Consider the following 25,958-nt stretch of genomic DNA (forward strand, 5'->3'; position numbering starts at 1 on the left):
TCTGGCTTTCTGACACTCTGCAGAACATGGGAAGTGACTTCTAATCACTGCTTAACAAACAGACTCCCCCCTGCTCATAAATAATCAGTGTTATCTGCAGATGATGATCAAATTGTGTGCTCATGCAGCCCACGTTGTATTGGGCATTTTAGGAAAGGATGCAAAAGATTGTGTGCATATTCGATTTTCTAAATTTAATGAGCATCTTGTTGATGGAGAGATATCAAGAAGGACATGACCCCTGCCCTTGGGGAGCTGAATGTGTGTGTAGTCAGGGAAGGTGCTCATTTATGTACAAGTAAATTGGTCCTTTGCAGAACAAAATGTGAACAAATCTAAGTTCATGTAACACAAATATATGTATTTTCATGTTGAGGTAACACTGATAAAAAGGAATAAGAATTAGGTGGAGGATTTCCAAAACAAAGTCAGTAAAAAAGATGAACATAATTTCACATAAAAGGGGAAAACATTCTGACATGCACAAGGTATTGGAAACGGAAGCACATAACTTATCACAGTGCACCTGCTAGAAAATATATTATTAGTATCAGTATTGGTATCCCCATTTGATAATAGGAGATGGCTGGACATTTAAGTTAACCTTTCCTAAATCATACAGCAAGTTACTGGCATAGCTAAAACCAGTGATGTTTTGGAGCAGTTTACATTACGAAACACTGAAGCTGTATATTTTTTCAATACATGCAAGTATTTGGAGGACAACAATGAGTGGAACACTGAAGTATACTGCTAAAAATGCTTGCTTTACAGATAGTGCAAATAACAGAACAAGAAGCCTTCTCATTCCCCTAGAGCAGAAATTCAGAGAGTATTAAAAAAAAAAAAAAACAAACAAGAATCATTAATAATATTTCCTGAGGGAGAATATAGACGTCCAGACTGTGCCAGAATTCCACATTACTACCCGAATTCAGAGATTAAGGGTGTGTTTTGTCCACACCCTACATTTTTGGGAACACAAGCTCTGCCATTATGTAAGGTCTACTGAGGAGGATAACTTGGTTCATCTCTTCATGGGAGAGTCCTTATTCTGATCCATGATTCATATATATATATATATATTTTAAATATATCTCATCCAGTAGCCAAACTGATAGATTATCATTCAGATTAACACGAATCTATTTATCTCTATGACTACCAGCTCCTGTAAATGGCAGCACTTACACAAGACAGAAAAATCTCTTGGAATGACCAGCTTACTTGTTTTGGTCATCTATGGAGCCATAAAATGGGAAGGGTCCGGAATAGAGGAGTGACTGATTTTAAATACGATGTAATTTTCCTCCCAGACCACTACTGAGAGCCTCGCACACTGCAGTATAGTATGGGCCTTTGTTGAGGCTTATATTTCCCACCTGTATTTCTTTTTCTTTTTCCAGCAACAGTCTGTCTTTGTGCCAACTCCTAAATAACCATAAATTTTGTTCTTATAAACCTTAATGAATGCTTGGCCAAGATGCTGTAACTATTGGCTTCTACACTGGAGCATAAATGGAAAGGGGGGAAAAAAGTGTGCACTGTGAAAAAGTGGATAAAATGGAAAAAAGATCACAGCAAACCCAAAGTCGCAATTTGCCTTTAATGTGAAGGAGGCCTTGTTTTCACGGTGTGGCAGCTTTCAGGGGGTTTAATCTCAAAGTAGCTGATCAATTTAAGGTAAGTGGCAGGCATTTGGCCTGGTTCCCAGGCCTTGCTTTGCTGCTCTGAGAAAAGAAAGGATTCAGTCAGACACACAGACAACAGGCATCATCAGCGGCTCCCACATTCCAAGCATTTTAACACAGATTAGGTTGGCATGATTCTACTGTTTACTGAAATCTCCTAGGTGTTGCGTTTTTCCTTCTCCTTGCCACGGTTATCCAAGATGGTTTTCTCAGGTCAAGACCTTCATATGCCAAATAGCTTGCAGGGCTGCGAGGGAAAAAAGAAGAGTATGGGTCAAGACTTCTGATTAAAATGCTATTTCACTTGCTCACTGCAAAATATGAGACTTCAGACAGCAGGTAATTGAGCACTGAACTTTTTGCCTTAGGCGTACATCGAGACAGGAACTGTTTTACATGCATTCCTGAGGGGGGAAAAAAACGAAGATAATTTCTTTAACAAGGACAAACTTAATTCAGCTAGAAATGCCCAACGAATTAACTAGGTGATTTGTAGTTATTTTCTCTTCAGATTTATAAGCATGAGCCTGATAAATATGTTAAGGAGTATTATAGCCAAGAGAGCTGATTTTTTAAATTAACATTTTCATATTAAATATTCTTTATTTTTTTCAGAACAGCAATATTAAATAGGTTCAACAGATCCCTTACAGCTACTTCATTTTCTTAGCAAAAGTGAATTTTCTTAATCTATTTGAGCTATAGCCTAAGTTAAATAAAATATGCATTCAGTTAATCAGACCAAAAAAAAAAAAAAAAAGCATGAGTTGTCTCTCATGTATTTTTGGCTATATCATGCTTTATACAAATTTTGTATTTTTAAATACATTTTCACTGTCTTACTTTAATATATTCAAGAACCCTCTTCCTTTAGTCATCCTCATGGGAGATTTCCTCATTTTTTTTTTCTTTCTAAGAATTTGATGAGAGTAAATTAGTATGGATTTTAAAAAATATTTTTCCAGCTATTAAACTTTTTGAAAGTAATGTCCCAATTATTATGCTTTCTAAATCCAGATATGCCTTCATAACAATTAATAAATTTACACTGACGTATTTCTTCCAAAACTAATATTGTTGTGATCAAGTAATTTATATTAAGAATATGTATTCTTTTCTATAAGGGTTAGCTTAGAAACTAAGGCAATCATATGCATTTTTGATTTCAGTTGTTACATAGACAAGTGTGTTTTTTAAAAAGTAAAATGTCTCCTCATCGATTAAAGAAAAAGAAGGAGATAAATAAGAAGCAGATAGCAACCACCATTCTGCTGCTCCTGGATGTGTCTTGTTGACATGTGATGCCTGGAACGGCAGCAGCCATCTTGCAACCATGCAGAGAGATAGCCCAAGAGACCAGCCTGACATGCTGAGGATGGCAGACAGGGAAGGTGAACAGAGGATGGTTCTCAATTATGCCCCTGAGCCACAGAGCCAACAATCCTGGGACCACCCAACTCAGAACTTCTTCTTACGTGAGATAATAGATTCCCTTTCATTCATGCAACAGTATTTACTGAGCACCTACCATGTAGGATGCTCTAGGTGCCCTGTTCTAGGTGTTTGGAATATCTCAGTAAATAAAATACACAAGACCCCTACCCTTGTAGAGCTAACACTCCCACTGAGTAAGATAATAAATTAAAAACATAAATAAGAAAATACTACCATATGTTAGGAAGTATTAAGCAGGGAAAATATAAACGTACAACATAGTAGAAAGGATCAGGAAAGCAGGAGTGGAGGGGACAGGTTTCGGTACTGAATGAAGTGAGGGTTGGTCAGCCTCACTGAGGAAGTGAGATTTGAACAAACACTTGAAGGAAAAGAAGGAGATATTCTTTAAGCCAGTAGGAGGTGGGTTTTTTGGTTTTTTATTTTTCTTGTTTAAAATCCACTAAAGGAGACATAGAAGTGAAGAGATCAAAGATCAAGATATTGAGAGAGAGAGAGAGAATGAGATAGAGATTTGGAATATATCTGATGCCAGTTCCACTTCAGTTCCTCCTAATTCCTGTCAACCAAAACATTCCTTCCTTTGCCTAAGTTTGACCTGGGTTTCTATCACTTGCCTCTGAAAGGGGACAGACTAGTACATTTTAAGTTGGTCACAAATAAACTATCTCTGGGTCCATGAAAAGCAAATCCAAATAGATACGGGGCCACAATTCCATCCTGTATGTAATAAGCTTTATTTTCCACACTGGGGGTGTCTAGGCAGTGGTCATCAAGACAGTGTGGTATTGGTAAAGAGTAGACAAATCAGTGGAACAGAATAGAGAGCCCAGAAGAAGACCCCCATAAATATAGTAAACTGATCTTTGACAAAGGAGCAAAGGTTATATAATAGGACAAAGACAGTCTTTTCAACAAATGATGGTAGAACAACTGGACATCCACGTGCAAAGAAAGAAAGAAAGAGAGAAGGAAAGAAGGAAAGAAAAAGAAAGAAAAGAAAAAGAAAGAATCTAGACAAGGACCTTACACCCTTCACTAAAACTAACTCAAAATGAAATATAGGGCTAAATGTAAAACACAAAACTATAAAACTCCTAGAAGATAACATAGGAGAAAACCTAGATGACCTTGGTTGGGTATGGCAATGACTTTTTATATAAACACCAAAGGAGCAATCCATGAAAAAAGTAATGGAAAGCTGAGCTTCATTGAAATTAAAAGCTTCTGCTCTGTAAAAGACAACATCAGAATGATAAGACGACCCATAGACTGAAAGAAAATATTTGCAAAAGACACATCTGATAAAGGACTGTTATCCTAAATGTACTAAGAACTCTTAAAATTCAACAATAAGAAAACAAACAACCAGATTACAAAACTGATCAAAGACCATAACAGACACCTCACCAAAGAAGATACACAGATGGAAAATAAGCATATGAAACGATGCTCCACAGTACATGTCATCAGGAAAATGCAAATTAAAGGAACAATGAGATACCACCACACATCTAATAGGATGGCCTAAATCCAAAACACTGACAACACCAAAGGCTGGTGAGGATGTGAAGCAACAGGAACTCTCATTCATTGCTGGTGGGAATGCAAAATGGGACAGCCACTTTGGAGGACAGTCAGGCAGTTTCTTATAAAACTGAACACACTCTTACCATATGATTGCAGCAATCACACTCCTTGGTATTTACCCAGAGGAGCTGAGAACTTCAGTTCACACAAAAACCTGTACACAGATGTTTATAGCAGCTTTATTTATAATTGCCAAAACATGAAAGTCGCCAACCTGAATAAATAAATAAACCATGGTAAAGCCAGTCAACGCAATATTATTCAGTGCTAAAGAGAAATGAGTTATCAAGCCATGAAAAGTCATGGAGGAACAAACCTTCGGTGCATATTACTAAGTGAAAGAAGTCAGTCCAAAGTAGCTACATACTGTATGATTCCAACTATATGACATTCTGGAACAGGAAAAGCTATGGAGAGAGTGAAAAGATAATGGTTGCTAGGGGTTAGGGGGAGATAAAGAGGTGGAACATGGGATTTTTAGGGCAGTAAAACTATTCTGTATGGTACTGTAATGGTGGATAAATAACATGATTCATTTGTCACAACCCAAAAAGTGTACAGTGTAAAGAGTGAAGTATAGTGTAAACTATGAACTTTACTTAATAATAATGAATCAATATTGGTTCATCAGTTGGTTATCACACCAATGCAGGATGTTAATAACAGGGGAACCTGGGGTTGGGGGTGGTATATGGTAATCTATTCTTTCTGCTCATTTCTCCATAAATGCTAAAGATTTCCTAAAACTGCTTTTTTTTAAAGCCTATTTTTTTTTGTAAAAGCACTAACCATAATAGGAAAGATTTCGACTTATAATTTAAAACTTCTATTCATCAAAAAAATCATTAAGAGAATAAAAAGGCAAGCTACAAAGTGGGAGAAGATATTTTATGTGTATAAATCACACACAGAACTCATATCTAGAGTATATAAAGAACTCTTATAAATCAATAAGAAAAAGACTGAGTTTTTTTAAAGAAAGAGTGAAAAATAGGAACAGGATTTTTATAAAAGAGGATATCCAGTTGGCCAATGAACATGAAAAGGTGCTCACCATCATTAGTTATCAGGAAAATGCAAGGTGAAAACATAACAGGATATCGCTACACACATCCCAGAATGGCTAAAATTAAAGAGGTTGACAATACCAAGTATTAGGATATAGAGCAACAGAAACTCATGGAATGCTTGAGAGTATAAATTAGTAAAAACTATTCTGGAAATTTTGTTGCCAGTTAAATTAAGCACATGCCCACCCTATGACTTAGCAGTTCAACCTCTAGGTGTAAATCCAAAAGAAATGCATACATATGTGCAGAAAAAGATAGTTACAGGAATAGTCATATTCTATTATTCTTAATAGCACCAAACTAGAAGCAACCCAAATGTCCATTAACAATAGAGTGGATAAATAAAGTGTGGCATGTATAGCAATGAAGAAAACTGTTTCTGTGTGCAACAACATGGATGACTCTCAAAGATACAACATTTAGCGACAAAAAGAGGACATTCTATATAACCTCATTTACATAAAGTTTGAAAACAGGCAACACTAACTTATGTAGGGGAAATCTGTGTAGTGTTTACCTTTGGAGGATGAGAACACAAAGTAAGCCTTTGTAGCATTGGTAATGTTCAATATCTTGCTTCCTATGATAAGCTATAAACTTAAGATATGTGCCTTTTTCAATCCGTATGTTAAATTTAAATTAAATAGGTAAAGCAAAATATATATAGGTGCCTAAATCAACCAACCATAAATTAAACCCATGAGCCATAAAAATTTCTGGGTTACTTTGAGTGCTGTCATTACAATAAAAAGGGAATTATTTCTTCAACATAACCATTCAGATGGGGTCACAGTACTTCAGTTTTGAAAGTAACCTGATGATCTCTAATTTCTAAGACTCCAAGCTAGCATTCCTAACTCTAAGATAAATGCTGAGAACTTTCTCAGACCATGACTCACTCTTACTATAGACAGTCCATTATTCTGGTGCCTGACAAGTTTTTTTGTTATTAACAATATCAATAATAATAGTTAATATTTTAGGGACCCTTATTATATACTGCCACCATAATGAGTGCTTGCATGCAGTAACATATTTAAGTCTCCCACTAACCCTGAGATAAATATTACTAAGCTACTTTACAGATGAGAAACTAGGTTGAGAAAACTTAATAAATTTTCTCAAGGTCATTGTATCAGTCAGTATCCTTAGTTACATTTAAAAGAAACCAAAAGTTTGGTTTAAGCCAAAAAGAATGTATTAAAAGATCATTGTATAACTCGAAGAATTGCCAGCATGGCTGGGTTGAAGACTCTGCAGTCATGAACAATACTCCAAGTCAAGTCATGGAAAGTTAATGCCCAGCACTGGACAGTGTAACCCACTCTGCCACTCTGTCAGCCCAAGAACCCAGACACAGCCACCAGCAGAACTGCCAGTGCTCTGCTGGAGCTTGCTGTGAGTGCTGCTACTCTTGCACCACAAAGATGACCCTTACTTCCCGCTGCACCAGTCACATTAAGAGCACATGATTCATGCCCTGAGGCAAAAAAGAATGATATGTGCACACTTCTAAAAATGATGTGCCTGGGAGTGGTGAGCAGGGACTTGAACCCAGCCAGCTTGGCTCCAGCACCCAGAGGCTCAACGACTAAACTAGGCTGCCTCCAAATTAGTGATGTTACTTTATAAATTTGAAGACCAGGTGAGGCAAGCAAGTATTAAAATGCCCAACAACACTTCAGACCACCTTATCATGTAGATCAGAAAGCTTCAACATTTGCTGCTTGACTGATTTAGAAAGACAGAATAAAACTACTCATATGCAAATTGGGCTTCTGAAATCACCAAGGGCTTTAATGAAGGCAAGTGGGGTGGACTGGGTATGACAGCTCATCAAGAAGCATCAGTGCACCATGTGGGGCCATGTGGCTGCAAGCTGACTCAAATTGGTGGTGGAGAAGAGGGGGGGGAGTGCTTCTGAATCACCGAGACCACATCCTGCCCCTCCCTCATTTTTTCCCCTGGAAGCTGCCCATCAATCTTCTTGTGAGATCTCACCCTAAGCCTGGGGCTCAGGTATTTGCACCAAATGTCTGTGAATGTCTAAGAAGTCCCATTTTCCAGGAACATTTGGCCCTGGTTGTTTCAGTGGCGTCTATGTGTGAAGTTGACTATGACTAAGTGTGAAACTGATAGTCTGTGCATGAAGACTCAGAGCTCAATTCAGATCATTTATTTATTTTTCACTGTGTTTTGGTGGACACAAACTAACATCTAACATGATGGATGCTTGCCTTTAACCAATTTTTTTTAGCTTATTTAAACTGAAAGAAAATTCTTAATCACAATGCCATTGAGATAAGTAACTTGGGAGAAATGTGTTCTTTTTGAGAATTGTGTCACAGACACATATTCATTATAGCCAAAGACTAAGCAGGCATCTCATCCTGCTCTGATTCATCTTAGAAAAACATGTGGTAGGCAATTCAAAATCCTCCCCCGTTTACTTTCAAATAAAGAGTAAGAGGAAAGGTCAATTTTCTTCTCTTTTCTTTTCTTTTCTTTCTTTTTTTTTTTTTTGTAAAGGCAATTTTATAAAATTAGTATCGGTTGGGGCTTTTTTGTTTTGTTTTGTTTGGGGTTTTTTGGGTTTCCACTGAAGACAGTAGTGGGAGTTAGGATTACGAAGGCTGAAAAAGGTAGTCAGTGTATGGAGGAATTTGAAAGTTCAGATGAAAGAGTTGGAACTTTCCTCTGTAGTCAGGGAGTAATACATAAAAGTTTTTAAAATCTAATTTATTTTAATGACTTCTAAGTCAAATACAACAAACCAAAAAGTGTGCAAGTCACATGTAAATTTAATTTACAAAATGATAAGGCAAAATTTGTGCAACCATCATATGTGATGGGCTGGAGGGGATAGTTTATACTGTGGTGGTAATTGTTTGCAATTATAAATGTATCACATCAACACAGTATACACCTCAAACTTACACAATGTTATATGTCAGTTATATCTCAACAAAGCTAGGAAAAGAAAAAAAAAAAAAGAGAAATAGAAGACTGCCACCACCTCAGGAAGGTCCCTAGTGACATTTTAAAAAATTATTAGAATACAAACAAAGCATAAGACGTGTATTTTCAGTTTAACATGTTATTACCATCAAGGTAAAAAAAAATCTAGGATCAACAGCATCCCAGAAGTCTCCTGAATTCACCTCCCCAATCACAACTCACTTCCTCCCCCACCCAGGGTAATCACCACCCTAACATTTGGATTAATCATTTATTTCCTTGATTTTCTTTATGATTTTATTCCCTAAGTATGCATCCCTAGATAAGGTAGTTTGAGTTTTGCCTTTTTTGAACTTTGTTTAAATGGAATCCTACTTTTTGTTTTCTTTGGTTTTTGCTTCTTTTGCCCAGCAGTATTTTTTGAGAGTCATCCATGTTGATGTTTGCAGTTAATAGTCTTTCACTTTCTTTATTGTGAACAGATTATTTATTCGTGCTATAGTTCTTACAAATTTGGGTTGTTTCCAGCTTGGGGCTGTTACAAACAATGCTGTGGCATATTTGTGTCTGTGTATGTCTGTGTCTGTGTGTGTGTAACAGAAAAAGGGGGAATTAGATCTATCTAGCACAAGCTGAACTCAGATAGGGAGAGAAGAATCAAGGGGGAGCTTAGTCAGGAAGCTCAGTCGTATAAGATTTAACATTGGAACTTGCTGATTAACGAAGGGAGTAAGAGAGGATAGATTCCTAGCAGTTCACCAGGTAAAAGGTATGCTCATTTAAAATTTTCACAGATACTGCTAAATTTCCTTTTTAAATGGTCTTATCAAAGCACACTCTTACCAAAGGACTTGTATATGAATAAGAATGCCCATTCCTCTGTATTTTTTGTCAACTTTTTGATATTACCATCTTTTAAAAATTCGCTAAAATTATCAGGAAAAATAGCTATCATTTCAAATTTTGTTTTCTAAATTACTAATGAGTTTGAACGTTTTCATACATTTCCTTCATCAGACTATTGTATTTTGTGTATGAATTGTCCATTCATATTCTTTGCCCATTTTTCTATCAGCTGCTTCTTATCTTTCTTTTTGATTGGGGTAACTCAATAAATTTTGAATATTAATCTTTTTATTATCTGTATTATAAATATGTTTTACCTATATGTTGTCTCTCTTTGTTCACAGAGCCTTTTGTTGAACATAAAATTTTAATTTTTATATGTGATGGCTTTGATGTGTCAATTTGGCTAGGTACTTAATACAGTTATTCAATCAAATACTAATCTTGGTTTTGCTATAAAGGTATTTTAAGATGTTATTTAAGCCCCTAATTAGTTGACTTTAAGTAAGGGGGATAATCAAGAAGAGGCTGACTCAATGAGTTGAAAAGCCTTAATAGTGGAACTAAGGCTTTTCCCCAAAGGAGAAAATGTAGTTCCAACCTATCTGTGATATTCCCTTCCTGAAGATCTGCACTACTGATCTGAGACTTGCTTAGCAAGCCCCCCAAGATATATACATACATATACATACACATACACACACACACATATGTATACACATACATACATACATTTCCCCCTATTTTTTCTGCTTCTCAGGTTGAACCCTGACTGATACAGTGTAATATTTTTACATAGTCAGTCTATCAGTCTATCAGTCTTTTCATTTATAACATCCAGATTTCAAATGGTGCCGGGACAACTGGACTTCCATGAAGTTGGACCTTTGCCTCACATCCTATAAAAAATTAACTCAAAATGGATTAAAGACCTAAGTGTCAGAGTGGAAACTATAAAACTCTGAAAAAAGACTGTATTTTCATGACCTTAGATAAGACAATGATTTCTTAGATATGACACCAAAAGCACAAGCAAGAGAAAAATACATTGGATTACATGAAAATGAAAGACTTTTTGCTACAAAGATTACCATCGAAAAAGTGAAAAGAAAACCCACAAAATGGGAAAAAATTTGCAAATCATATATCTGATAAAGGACTTGTACTTACAATATATAGAGGAGTCTTACAACTCAATAAAAAAAAGATAAATAACTTAATTTTTAAATGGGCAAAAGATCTGAATAGACATTTCTTCAAAGAAGATATACAAAGAGCTAATAAACATGAAAAAATGCTCCACATCATTAGCTATGATAAGTAAAAATCAAAACCATAATGAGTTACCACTTTATACCCACTAGATTGGCTATAATCAAAAAGACAGTAATAAGTATTGGTGAGAATGTGGAAAAACTGGAATCTTCAGACACTGCTTGTGGCAATGTAAAATGGTGCAGTCATTTTGGAAAATAGAATGGCAGTTCCTCAAAAAGTTAAACATAGAATTACCATGTGATGGAACAGTTCTACTCCTCACCATATACCCAAGATAAATGAGAACGTATGTCCACACAAAAACTTGTACAGGAAAGTTCATAGCAGCACTCTTCTTAATAGCCAACAAGTGGAAACAACCCACATGTCCATGAACTAATAAATAACTAAAGTGTGGTGTATGTTTATACAGTGGAATAATACTCAACCAAAAAAAGGAATAAAGTACTGATACGTGTACAACATAGATGATCTTTGAAAAGATGCTAAAGAAAGAAGCCTGTCAAAAAGACCACATAATGTATGATGACATGTATAAGAAATGTCCAGAATAGGCAAATTTACAGAAATAGAAAGTAAATTAGTGGTTGCCTAGGGCTTGGAGGGTAGAGATTGGGGAGAAATAGGAAATAACTCCTAATGGGTACAGAGTTTTGGGAGGGAGCTATGGCAATGTTCTGGAATTAGTGGTGTTGGTTGCACAGCTCTGTGAATACACTGGAAAACCACTGAATTGTACACTTTAGATAGGTGAAGTGTATAAGTATGAACTGTGTTTCAATAAAGCTGTTAGTTTTTAACACGTAATAAAATTAAGTTAAAGGCTGGATGTTGGGGGGGTTATAGCTCAGCGGTAGAACACATGCTTAGCATGCATGAGGTCCTGAGTTCAACCCCCAGTACCTCCATTAAATACATAAATAAATAAATAAACCGAATTACCTAGCCCCCTCAAAAAAAAAAAAAAAAAAGACTGGATAGCAGAAATACCCAGCCACAGCTCTATGGTGAGTGTAATGGGGTCACTATAAAGGTGGTCTATGGTTGAATATATGGAAACTGGTTAACTTTTATATCCAAGTCTTTATATAAAGCCCAAAGATTGCCAAGTTTTTCTCCTATAGTCCCCTAATCTTAAATTGAATTCAGTATGACACAATTCAGTATAACCAAAGCTTTGGGCCATTCTCTGGGAGTTTTGGCAGACTAGAAGACTGAACAAGATCATGGATAAAAATCAGGGATAGGCTAGTCTTTCCAAGTTACTAGACAAACTAAAAGGCAAAAAAAAAAAAAAAAAAAAAAGTCTTAAAAGTTTCAGCCTCTGAATTGCAAGCCAAATACAGTTTCTACAGTGGCTTCCCATCGAAAAGATTTTCTATCAATAGTAGCGGTTGTGTGCCTACTGTGCACCACATACTACACTACGTGCCAGCAACGAAACGAGTAGGGCAAGTTCTCCACTTCTGAGAAGCTCCTAAAGGGGAGCAAATAATTGGAGTAAAATAACAGATAAATGCTGTAATGGAAGTCTGGACTAGGTGCAGTGGGAGCAGAGAGGAGGGCACAGATGACTTTGCATGAGTGAAGCTGAGAAAGCTTCTTGTGCAGGTGGCCTTCCAGCTGGGTCTTGGAGAATGCACAGAAAATGCCTGCAATGCCCTCTAGGCACTTTTTAAGTGCATATAAAATTCTTGTTATGCCATTAAGCCAGTGTTTATATATGCCCTTATCTAAAAATGAAGCAGAACCAAATAAATACCAAAAAGGCACTAAATACTCCAAAAATCTATTCAGAGAATAATAGACATGAGTATGTGGTTTGAGACATTTATAGGCATTCTTTATCCTGCATTTTCATAAGAACACAAATAATTAAGAATCTAATCTATTGTCTACCCTAATTTATCTCCTGTCAAGACTTTTCTGTTCTGTGTTGCCCTATTAAATAAATAACAGACTCATTTCTGTATGAAAGATTGGGCGGAACCATAATATCATTTCATTATAGAAATAGAAGTGACTCCAGTATGTACTGTGTGCATCTGAACTTTAGGCCTGTCTGGGTTTAATTACTCCTGGTTTAAAGTTTTTCTTTTCTTAAAATAGTTTAAAAGGATTTTCTACAACTTTCCCTGATAATCTGTCTTTTGTCATCTATGGTCTTAGATGTCATCTGTTAAGAGAAACAAAGTAGAGTTTTAATGTGCAATTACTAGTAAAAACAAACTGGCAACCCAAAGGAATACTAGGATGGAATGTCTCAAAAGCTTGAATTCCTCTGAAATGAGCTTATCAGCAAATGGTCTGTGAACTTGTTTTGGCCCCCAAATATTTTACTCCACCTCCAAATGAGCAAAGTGCTTTTTTCTAATTATGATTTGTCAAGCAATTACAAAGACACCCCACCATTTGATTTCCAGGCTGCCATCTCCTGCTGTGATAAAACTGAAATTTGTTCTGTTTAGTGGGAAGGGGGCAAAACCATGATAACAGGAAGAAAACTTTTATTTTAGGAAAAAAGTAAGAAATCCCCTCTCACAGAAAAGAGTTTTCTTTTCTCCCATCCCTGAACTTTATTGCTAATGTCCTAGGAACAGAAACCCTTTCTCACCTCCTATGCCTGGTTACGCTCTAAATTAGCCAAATAGATTTACTATTTGTATTTGTGGGTTCCCTGTGTTTTTGTGCAGCTAATGGTGTTATATATATATGGTTTTGTTAAGACTATGTTTGCTATTCATTAAATATGACTTTACTTTCCACTCCTCTCTACGTACTTTCTTAAGATTTAGTCCTTGCTTTAATTCCTTTAAATTGTTTCAGTCTCCACCCCTCCTCTTTACAAGAGGATTGGCTTTGTTATGCTAAAAAAAGAAAAACTACATATCATGGAAATGTAGGATGAACTTTGAAGGTATCCAAAGATACTTGAAAGTGTTTTTCCCAATATAATTTGGCCACAAAAAATGGGATCAGAACAATCTTGGGCTTAAATTAGTGCTGAAAGTTTACAGACCTTCTACTAGTGGCATGTAATAATTGTTTCACTGGAGGTCAACTGAGTCACTGGTTTTATATGAGCAGTTTCCTGATGGACACAAAAGCAGAATGTTATTTCTTCTCAAAGGAAAGGTTAATTGCATATGACAGCCCAAGAATTGAGCAGAGAATTGGGGTGGAGGCCCAATTAGGGATCAGCAGGCCTCTGGCCTCCACCACCAGCTCTGTCCCCCCAGGCCTCAGACACTAGCCAACTCCAGTCTAACCACTTCCCAGGAGACTTCATGCCAAGAGCTTTGAAACCAGAGCCTCTCCCAGAGTAAATCCAGACCAAGCTAGTTCATCCTGGCCAACTCCTTCCAGAGAGGCTAGAATTAGACTCTTCCCCTGAGTCCTTGGTTTCTGAGAAGTGTGGTCAGTCTCTGGTGACTCCTTTCAAAGAGGTCCACGCCAGGATGCTACTATTTCCAGAATTGTGTTGGGACCAGACCTGAGACACAGTCAATCCAGGTAGACACTTCCTGAATAATTTCAGAGCACCTTGCTCCATCATTCATTCTTTAGGCAAGTTTACAGGTGGCCAGTCCCACTGTGCAGTGGGAAATTGAGCTTTGGCAGACCACACTGGCTATATCAGAGCCCATCAGAGAGTAGCACAGCAGAGTGACCAAGGGTTAGAGCTCTGGGCCCAGTTGTTTGATCCTGGGCAAGCTACATAACCTCTCTGTGCCTCAATACCTTCATCTATAAAATGGGCATAATAATAGTACTTACCTCATAGGAGGTTTTGAGGAATAAATGAGTTAATACATCAAAAAGTGCTTAGAATAGTTCCTCCAAACATGGTAAATGCCACATAAGTATTTGCTATTGTTATTTTTGAGCATGGCCAACAGACGGGGGTATCTAAAAATCAGTCTGATATAATTAAAAACAAATGAAAGTGCACTTAGACTTCAGCTTTGATTGGATTTCCTTAGATATCTGGCTATAATATTACAGCATGCAGGCACATATTTGATTATTGTTCAAGAGCAACTATTCAAACACTTCTCAAACTGGTCTTAACACAAGATTATTCCAGGAGATATTCATTACGTGTGCCAGAAAACTTTTTTCCTGCAGCAAACAAAATTTTTTTTCATCCATTAAACAAAATTTAATTGATTTCTTGATTCCAGGACTTCTCAGTCTTTCATGTGATGTATGCATTATGAAACGCTGGAGAGAGATTTGGTATGTAAGGTTTACCAAGTGTAATTGAATGCGGAACCCTGTGTTCTTAGAGTGCTGGTACATTCACTGTCTTGCCTAAACTGTGTTGCCAAAGGGATGCTAGTAGATGATGTTGGGCAACTGACAGAAAGATTATTAATGTCAAGTAACATTTGCCTTCCTAATTCCTAATTGGCAGGAACAAATTATATCACACTGAAAAAAATTCACAAGTGTGGAAACCAATGAGCGGTTTCTAAATTTGGAGATTTCAAAGAACAGTAAAATCAATTGGTTGCCACTATTTTATTTTTCCAAGAAAGGTCATTAATAAGTTGTCATTTATTATTACCATTGTTTCATAAGAGAAAAACATTTTAAAAACTAAAAAAAGTGAAGGAATAATATAACTTGAGTAAAGGGCAATTATTGAATATATTTAGCTATATAAAAAATTCACTACATTATTTGCATTTTTGTCATTTTGCCTTGAATCAGGAAAACCTTCTTGGTCTGTCATTTTGGGAATCCCTGATGTCTACAGCAGCACATGGGGCTTACCAAATTAACCCTGCATATTTCAGATGTGTTTTATTTTGCAAAAGATTGCTTCTTTCTTATTTATTGGCCCCGTTGGTCACTGTTATGGAGTCCTCCATGTCTGGATGATTATCACGTATCTGTCTGGATATTACAATCATGCAAAGAGACAGTGCTTTTATCTTGCTGGGATGTTAGGAACACTGTGGCAGTGGTAGGAGGGATGGGCCACTCCAGATATACTGCTGCCCTATAAACTTTTCCGTGTTTCTCTGGGCATTTCTTCCAAACTTACAACAATATCCTCTGGAAATCCCTTCTGTAATCAAGGAACACCCTCTCTTTTCTCAGAGTCTCTGAATGTATACCACCTTGCCTTAATTAAGGCATAGTTCTCCCTTGAGGAAGCTACAACTTCTTCTGCAGTCTCTCAAGTAGAAATTATTCATTTCTCCTACTTCATCTCATCTAGAAGGAGGGGCCAATATCTTCTTTATTCCTCAGTACAACTTCCAGACCCTTCTCACTCCACTTTTGTATGAAAACCACTTGAAACACTCTCCTCTCAGACTTCAGGCGTACCCCTCCCCTCCTGGTTTCCTCCTACCTCTCCTGCTTTTCAGATTCCTTCATAGGCTCCTTCTCCACCGTCCCTTCAAATATGGCATCCCTTGGTTTGGCCTAAGACTCTACTCTTTCTCACTTTATATTCTTTCTCTAAAATTTCTCATTTGATCTCCTAGTATCAATGATCATCTATTTGCTAATGAGCCTCAGATTTTTACCTCTTGTCCAAAGCTGTTCTGAGCTTCAGACCTATATCCTACTACTCGTCCTCCCACTGCGAACCCCACAGGTTCCTCAAATTCAACATGTTCATAACTTCTCTCCAAACCTGTGTTTCCTATTTCACACACTGCACCATCATCTGAACACCCAATCCTGAAAGCTAAGGGACATTTCTCCTCTTTTCCTTTACCTTCCCCAGTCCCAGAGCCAAAATCCCCCCTTTCCTGGAGATCAATCAAGTTAACCTTCCAAACATCTCTAAAAATCTGTCATTTTCTCTTTTCCTAAACTAGCCCCTGCTCTTATGCAAGTTACCATCACCTCTTGACTGTATAACTGGAACTCCAGACTCACCCCTTCAGTACTGTTTCCACCCTGCAGAGTGATCTTCCTAAAACTCAAATCTGATTACAACATTCCCAGGCTTAAAGCCCTTCAATGGCTTCCCCTACTCTTTAACTGTTTAACATGATGGAAAGGTCCTTCATGATCTGGCCATGCCTGCTTCTACAGCCTGGGCTGTCTCTCCTCAACACCCAGTGACTCTCAGGTCTTGAAGAAGCCACACTCTCTTAGGATTCCAGGCCTCTGCCCAGATTACTCCCTTGTCCTAAACACTTCTCCCTACCACACACATACACCATCAAACTACACCTCCCTGTGCCCAGCTCATTTCTTTTTCTGTTTTAGGCCTCAGTTTGGATATCTCTTCCTCCAGGAAGTTTTTACAGATGCCTCAACTCACTATGGAGGTTAGGAACCCCCTACTCTGTGCTCTCCTGGCATGCTATCCTTGCCCTGCTGTAGAATCTCATACACAAAACAATTATTATTTATTTGGGATTAGGAGATACAAACCACTATATATAGAATAGGTAAACAACAGGGTCCTACTGTATAGCACAGGGAATTACATTCAATATCTTGTAATAATCTATCATGAAAAATAATATGAAAAATAATATATATGTATAACAGAATCGCTATGCTGTACACCAAACTAACACAACATTGTAAATCAACTAAACTTCAATTTTTTAAAAAAAGCAAATTGATGTGATCAATTTCCTATATATAATAAACTTCAAGACCTCTTCATGAATTTAGAACAGGGGTCAGCAAACAAAGCCAAATCCAGTCTGTTGACTGTTTTGTAAATAAAGTTTTACTGGAACACAGCCACGCCCAGTCATGTACTATTGTCTATGACTACATTCACTCTGCAGAATTGAATAGTTGGCACAGAGATGGTATGACCCACAAAAACTAAAATATTTGTCCTTTAGCCCCTTAAAGAGAAAGAGTATCGACTCCTGATTAACAATATGAAAGTGATAACTTGAAAGAGATTACATGCCACTGCCTTATAGTCACAAGAATACTCTATTACAATACATATTATTTGATTTTTCCTAAAGAATTTATCACTCAGTTGCACAATATTCAGAAACAAGCAAACAGATATTCTCCTTCATTCATATTCTTCCACCTCCTTTAAAAGTTTTTTTGCCTTGACTAAAAGGAGAATTCTGAAGTAAGATTTCAGAATTGAATTTTACAAATGAAGAGCTAGAAAATCCCCTTTTATGCACAACTTTGATCGCAGTGTGTCTGTAGCAAGCTAGTTCAAGAGGTTAGAGAGGGTTGCTACTGAACCAGAAGTCAAGACTTTGACCCATAACTGGGTGCTGGTGTTTTGTTCTATACAATGACCTCGAATACAGATTAATAGCTATTTCCAGTCAGCTCCTTCACCAAGGTATGCAGGTGCTCACAGTGCTATGCCAAGTGATACTTTGGCCCTCCACAATTTACCATCACTACTGATCCAATCAATCAAGAAATACACCCTTATTTGGTGATCCTGTTTACCTATACTAGATGACCTGTTTCCATGGACCATACTGTTATGTGTATGGGTTGACCAAATAGGGCCTTATCGGCAAGATCAGTTAGGAGGCAGAGGAATTATTAAACTACTTAAAATCCTCTCTTCTGGCCCTCTGCCTATCCTTTGTTTCAATGTCTCCCCTACCTTTTCCTACTTTACTAATTCATACATGCTCCTGACCTTGACTTGGCAAATCTGGCTTTGTTTTCTGTCCTGATTGAAACGTGGCAATCTGCTTCTGCTTTCCATCTTTCCTAGATTCTCCCCTCCATGTTTTCATTCAAACCTGGTAACTTGACCCTGAATCTCCGGTACTTCCCTTGTTACTTGATTTAGGAGAAAGAGAGGAGCCCCTTCACACACATAAAACGGTCTTCTAATGAAAAAAGCCTATCAGTGCAAACAGGATCAAATGTGGAGAAGGTCAACTACTCAGTATTGTATTTCCTCACTTCATATTGTAGGCAGTATCACATCCGTGATCAATCTGCAAGAAAATCTTCACATGACTTACACACGTGAAAAGTACATACTTGGGAAAATGCTTTATTTCTAAAATACAGTGTCCTGCCTCCTAGCCAAGCACTCTTATTTTAAAGAGTTGGTATGCAATTAATGTATTTGGAACACATGACTGATTAAAAATAGCAGCGCTGTTAAGTTCTAACTTTGTTCTTTTGCCAGTGTTGAAGTTCTTTGAGAGTGAAAGATTTAACGATCGTAGTAACTAGATAAACTGAAGCTTGTGTACGTTTGCCTGCTTTGTCTCATTGAACATGCCCAAATCTGCACGTATAATCCAAATCAGGTACTGCTGCAGCATTCATTCTCAGTGCAGTAGATCATTACGACACTTACATCACTTAAAGTTTTCTATTATCGTCTACGTGTTAGCTTACTTTATTAGATACACTTGTTTTCAGTGGAACTGAACTTGATAATAACAATAAAACACAATTTAGAGGGTCGTTCAACAAAATGAACCTTTATTTTTCAAGTTTACCATACCCTAAAACTTCTGCTTGAAGGTTGAAATTCCTTTTGAATTTTATCCTCTAGAGCAGGTTTCTTTACCGAAAAAAACAAAAAACAAAACAAACTTGATCTGTTAAATTTTACTTGTTTTCTTTGAGTTTTTTCTTCCCAATCCTTAAAAGCCTTTTTTGCCTTTTTTGCCTTGCCAGTTCATGAAACTAAATGGGCCAAAACATTTATTTCCTTTACCTCTGTGCTCCTAGAAAAATTAAATAACTGTGTTAATTGGTTCAATTAAAAACTTTTGGGGACCTTCCCACTTAACCAGATACACTTCTGTTATCTTTAGTCATCTCCCAGTTATCTGGGAGAAGCCATGGCTACTGTCTGGGACTCAACTAATGGTGGAACCTCATGCTTCTGAAAAAATACATTTCACGTGGCCTCCAACCAACTCCAGACCTCTGTTCTATCAGCTATCCTTTCTTCTCTCTTCGGATTCCCTCTTTGGGTTCTCTCCCTTCAGGCTATAAATAGGCTTAAGTTTCTCTGATTCTAAAACTTTTTAAATGAAGACATAAAAATAAAAAGTAAATCTTGTTTCTTTTATACACCTTCTCTAAACCTACAATTCTTTCTCTTATTTTTTTAAACTGATTTACTTCTTAAAAGTAAATCTGTCTATACAGATTCTCTCTCTTGTCCTACTTCCAATGAATTCTTCAAATCTGATTTCTTCCTCCCCATTCTACGAAAATTATTTTGGTCCTCTTCCTCACTAACTTTTCTATGGTATTTAACATGATTGAACACTCCCCAGTGTTAGGATGGTACCCCCATGTTTTTCTGGCTTTATATTTTCATGTGAAACAAAGGCCATTAGTGTAGCACTTTCTTTGCCCTCCACAGGGAAAGAGTGAATTTTCTGATGGATGAGTTTGGGAGAAGGAGCAGAGTTTGCTTCCTCAATAATAGGAAATGGCTTAAATAAATGATAATAAGTCCATATGATGGAATATTGCTTCCTCAGCTTCTTCCTTGCACGAGAACACGTCCTTCCTTGTCTCTTCTTGTAAGGTGGTCAGGGAGGCTGTCATTGACTGAGTGTAAGATTGTATAGTTGTGTTAATTCTGCTTAGCTAACAGACTTAAAGGCATATCCTCTAACCTTTATTAGCAATAAAAGTGATTGTTTTGATCTCCACTTGCCTCTCTCGGTTGGTGCCAAAGTCCATGGGGTAGACAGGTGTTTTTATGGGCCCGTCTCCCCAAACTCTAAAACCTGCTTTTTCCGCCTCCTCTTTCGGCTTTCATGTCTTTCTTCTCCCTTAGCCCATATCCGTAGGTACTATATTGTAGCACAAATTATATTGCATTTTGTAACATTTTTCTGATTATGAAAGTAATTCTTGTTATAGAAAATGTTTTCAATAAAAAAAATTAAGATAAATGTAGAAACTTATAAACTTAGAATCTGCCATAGCCACCTTTAACAATTTGGAAGCTTTTCTTCTAGTCTTTTTTCTAAGGATATAATAAAAATTACATATATATATATATATTACATATATATATATATATATATATATAATTTATACACACAAACATATATTCTTTTTCACCATTGGAATCAAACTTTATATAGTTTTGTTTCCTGTATTATTAAGAATTTACAGTGAATATTTTCCATATCATTAAATATTCTATGAAAATATGATTTTCAGTATCTATAATATTATATGAATTTTTCATAATTAATTTAACAATTTCCTATTATTGAAAAATGTTTCTCTTTTTCACTGTTTGGTATATTAGCTATTCTTTATTCATCTTTATCACATACCAAGAACTGTCTTATGTCTTTCCACAAATGTTGCCTTATTATTTATCATGACAATTCAGTGAGGAGGTGAGGTCATCACCACTTTACAGCAGAGGAAATTGAGGTTCAGAGACTTGCTCAACACACACAGCTAACAGGCGACAGAGTTTAAGCCCTGGTCCATTGGATTCCAGCACACATGCTCTGAAGCACCTCTCTAAACTCCATCTCTAAATGATGTGATAAACATCCTAGCACATAAATGATGTAATGTCAGTCTTTTAGAACACTTTTCTATCATACAAATCCATCCTTTTTCATTGTAAAATATCAGATTTATCAGAGAAGCACACACTTTAAAAAGACTCAACCCTTACATCACACTATTAAGTCAAAATTGAGCTAAATATTTTGAATATATATAAAATGTGAAAGATAATATAGGAAAATATATTTGTAAATTTAACAGTAAAGAAGACACAAACTCCAGATGCAATAAAAAGACAGATATAACTACAGAAAAATTAAAAACTCTATTCAATAAAACACCAATAAGTGGACACTGCTTGGATTAGGCTGCCCAGAATCAAATTACCCTCCTTTAAGTAACAGCTGATTCCTGTTTGTGCACCCACCACTCCCCCACTCTCAGCTTCTGCTGTTCCAGTGCAGTTAACTCCACTTTTGGTTCCAGGGAGGTCAGGAGATCTGTGATCAGTTAATAAAAGCAACACAACTACCTAACAGTGAGTGTTAGGTAGAAAAGGGCACAATATCTAAGTCAGAACTATTTGAGTCAAATTCAGTTGTTGGCTTCTTTTTGACCTGTTGGAGAAGCAGATTTTCCCCTCTCCTGCTAGACTCGGTGTTGAATGATGTGAGCTGGGAACTGAAAAGTAGCGCCCGAGAGTAAAGCTGTCACAATAAAGGCTGAACAGAAACTCCAAAAACAGGAATTTTTGTCTGTTTGACTCATTCATTGATGAGTTTTTAGTTCCTGGAACATAGTAGGCACTTAAATATTCATTTAACAAATAAATGAATGGAAGGAGAAAAAAGCTAAGTCTTGATGAGATGAGTTAAACCCTCATTCCAGGGATACTTGCCTCCACTCCAGACTTGGGCTTTTTAGATACAGTTAATCAATGAATTTCCATTTTTACTTGACCAGTTTGACTTGACTTTTCTCTCATTTGCAACTTGCTATGGTCTGAATGATTGTGTCCCCACAAAAAGCATATGTTGAAATCATAACCCCCAAAGGTCATGTTAGCAAGTGTGGCCTCTAGGAGGTGATTAGGTCAGGAGGGTGGAGCCCTCATGAATGGGATTAGTGCTTTTATAAAAGAGACACCACTTATCATTGCTCTTTTAAATAGTCAATATTACTCTTATATTTACTCTTCCCATTGCCCTTTTTTTTTTTTTTGTCCTTTCTGCTTCTCTGCTTCCATCTGTTATTATTTTTCTTCCTTTTTTTTTTCCTTTAGTATAGGGCAGCTGGTGGCAAGTTCTCTTAATTTTTGCTTATCTGAAAATGATTTATTTCATCTTTATTTTTAAAGAATATTTTCACTGGGCATGGAATTCTAGATTGGTGTTTTTTTCCCCAACACTTTGAAGCCATCATTCTGTATTTTTTCTGTAGCCCAGTGTTTCTGTTGAAAATTCAGCTGTCATTATAATTTTTGTTCCTTTAAAGATAGTTTGTACTTTTGCCCATCTCTGCTAAATTTTTTAAATTGTCTTCTATTCTCAGCAATTTTACTAAGAAGGACTGTGGTATAATTCCTGAGTATCTATCTGGTGTCTGAACTTTCATTGAGTCTGAATATTTTCAGCCACAGTTTCTTCCCTAGTGCTTCTGCCCCATTCTCTTTTTATTCTCCTTCAGGAAGCTGGCATTTTCACTCTGCCTCCTATATTTATTATTGCATTATTTTTTACTGAGGTATCACTGACATACCATGATATTAGGTGTACAATTTAATGATTCAATATTTGTATGTATTGCAAAATCATCACCATAATAAGCCCAGTTAATATCCATCACCTACAGTGTTACAGTTTTTTTTCCTCATGATGAGAACCTTCAAGATCCACTCTCCTAGCTATTTTCAAATATGCAGTACAGTATTATTAACTATGCTGTATATAACTGTTATTACTATGCTATACATTATATCCCCTATGATTTTTTTTATCTCATAACTGGAAATATATACCTTTTGCCCCCCTTCACCCATTTTGCCCCCCTCCACTGCCTTAGGCAACCACAATCTGTTCTCTAAATCCATGAGCTCCAGTATTTTTGTTTACTTGTTTAAGATTGCACATATAAGTGAGATCATACAGTACTTATCTTTTTCTGTCTGACTTACTTCACTTAGTACAATCCTCTCAAGGTCTATCCAGGTTGTTTCCATGGCTTGGATATGGTAAATAATGCAATAAACATTTTCTCTTTAGAGGCATATATATCTTTGATGAAAATAAACACTAAAAAAAAAAAGAATGTAGTGAAAAGGATCTCTACAAATTAGTCAGATGTAAATGGATTTCTTGAGAGGAAATCTGACAACCCTCTTATCATACTAAAGTGTTTGCATGTTAGACTCATTTTAAAAAGCAAAGAAGTTTTTATTTGTCAAACAATAGAGCATTGCTATAAATTTTTGAGCAGAAGAGACTCATTTGTTATGGCAAGTGGTGATGGAAGAATATTTTAGGAAAATAAATTTTTAAAAAATAATAACTATGCTGCAGTCAACATGAATTCTTAAATTAGTGTTTCTTCAAGTAAGTACTCAGTACTGCTGGATCATATGGCAGTTCTATTTGTAATTTTGGGAGAAACCTCAGTATTGTTTTCTGTAGTGGCTGCACCAATTTATATTCCTACCAACAGTGCATGAACGGTCCCTTTTCTCCACATCCTCCCCAACACTTGTTATTTCTTGTCATTTTGATAATAGCCATTTTAACAGGTGTGAGGTGATATCTCATTGTGGTTTTGATTTACATTTCACTGATGATTAGTGATGTTGAGCATCTTTTCATGTGCCTGTTGGCCATCTGTATGTCTTCTTTGGGACAATGTTTATTTAGATCCTCTGCTCATTTTTTAATCAGATTGGTTTTTCACTATTGAATTATCAGGTTTTTTACATGGTTTGGGTATTAACCTGTTATCAGATACATTATTTAAAAATATCTTCTCCCATTCAGTAGGTTGCCTTTTCATTTTCTTAATGATTTCCTTTTCTGTGCAGCAGCTTTTTAATTTGTTTATTTTTGCTTTTGTTGCCTTTGCTTGGTGTGAAATTCAAAAAATCAAGTCTTACATTCAAGTCTTTAATCCATTTTGAGTTAACTTTTGTGTGTGGTATACACAAAAAGTGAAAGTGGTCTCGTTTCATTCTTTTGCATGTGGCTGTACAGTTTTTTCCAACACCACTTACTGAAGGGACTGTCCTTTCTCCATTACATATTCTTCACTCCTTTATCGTTAACTAATTGACCCTGTACGGGTGGGTTTATTTCTGAGCTGCCTATTCTGTTCCATTGATCTATGCGTCTGTTTTTATGCCAACATCACACTGTTTTGATTGCTATAGCTTTATAGTATGATTTGAAGTCAGGAAATGTGATACCTCCTGCTTTGTTCTTTCTCAAGATTGCTTTGGCTATTTGGGGTCTCTCATGGTTGCATTGGAATTTTAGCATTGTCTATTTATTCTATTTCTGTGAAAAATGACATTGGAATTTTGATAGGGATTGCACTGAATCTATACATTGCTTTGGGTAGTATGGACATTTTAACAATATTAATTTTTCCAATCCATGAGCATGGAATATCTTTCCACTTATTTGTGTCTTCCTCCATTCCTTTTATTCATGTCTTATAGTTTTCAATGTACAAGTCTTTAACCTCCTTGGTTAAATTTATTACTAGGCACTTAATTCTTTTTGATGCACTTGTAAATGGGACAATTTTCTTAATTTCTCTTTCTGGTAGTTTGTTATTAGTGTATAGAAATGTAAAATATTTTTGCATTTTTATTTTGTACCCTGCAACTTTACCAACTTCATTGGTTAGTTTAACAGTTTTTTGGTAGAGTCTTTAGGGTTTTCTATATATAATAGCATGTCATCTGCAAGTAGTGACAGCTTTATTTCTTCCTTTCCAATTTGGATGCTTTTGTTTCTTTTTCTTGCCTAATTTCTCTGGCTAGGACTTCCCATACTATGTTGAATGAAAGTGGTGAGGATGAGCATCCTTGTCTTGTTCCCGATCTTAGAGGAAAAACTTTCAGCTTGTCACCATTGAATGTGATGTTAGCTGTGGGCTTGTCATACATGGCTTTTATTATGTTGAGGTATGTTCCCTCCATACCCACTTTGTTGAGAGTTTTAATCAAAAATGGATGTAGAATTCTGATTATTTTTAATATTCCATCCTTTTTTGTTCCATGCTCCATTATTTACTTCAAATGTGTTAGTTTGAGGATATTAATAAAAATTAATTAATGTGTAAATAATATATTTATTTTATATATTACATTTTAATATATAAAATAAAAGTTATCCCACAGAGTGCCCCTTTTACCATGTGAGGCTACAACCAGAAGTTTGTAGCCTGGAAAAGAGCTCTCATTTGACCATGCTGGCAGCCTGATCTCCAGAACTGTGAGCAGTAGATTTCTGTTGTATATATGTTACTTAGTCCATGGTATTTTGTTAGAGCAGCCCAAATGATTAAGACAGAAAATTGGCACCAAGAGTTGAATTGCTGCTATAACTAATACCCCAAAACATAGAAGCGTCTTTGGAAC

The 25,958-nt window shown here is 36.4% G+C and overlaps 1 long non-coding RNA gene across 1 annotated transcript in view; it reads right to left on the reverse strand.

Moving 5' to 3' along the window:
* Window positions 1-340: 340 nt before the first annotated feature.
* The window catches only part of LOC141578176 (uncharacterized), a 54,260-nt gene continuing 28,642 nt past the window's right edge, over window positions 341-25,958 (reverse strand). Inside the window, exon 2 of the long non-coding RNA XR_012508229.1 lies at window positions 341-1,938. This is a non-coding gene — a long non-coding RNA (uncharacterized LOC141578176). The remainder of the gene's footprint in view (window positions 1,939-25,958) is intronic.

This window comes from Camelus bactrianus, chromosome 7, assembly GCF_048773025.1.
Source record: "Camelus bactrianus isolate YW-2024 breed Bactrian camel chromosome 7, ASM4877302v1, whole genome shotgun sequence".
Classification (NCBI taxonomy): Eukaryota; Metazoa; Chordata; class Mammalia; order Artiodactyla; family Camelidae; genus Camelus; species Camelus bactrianus.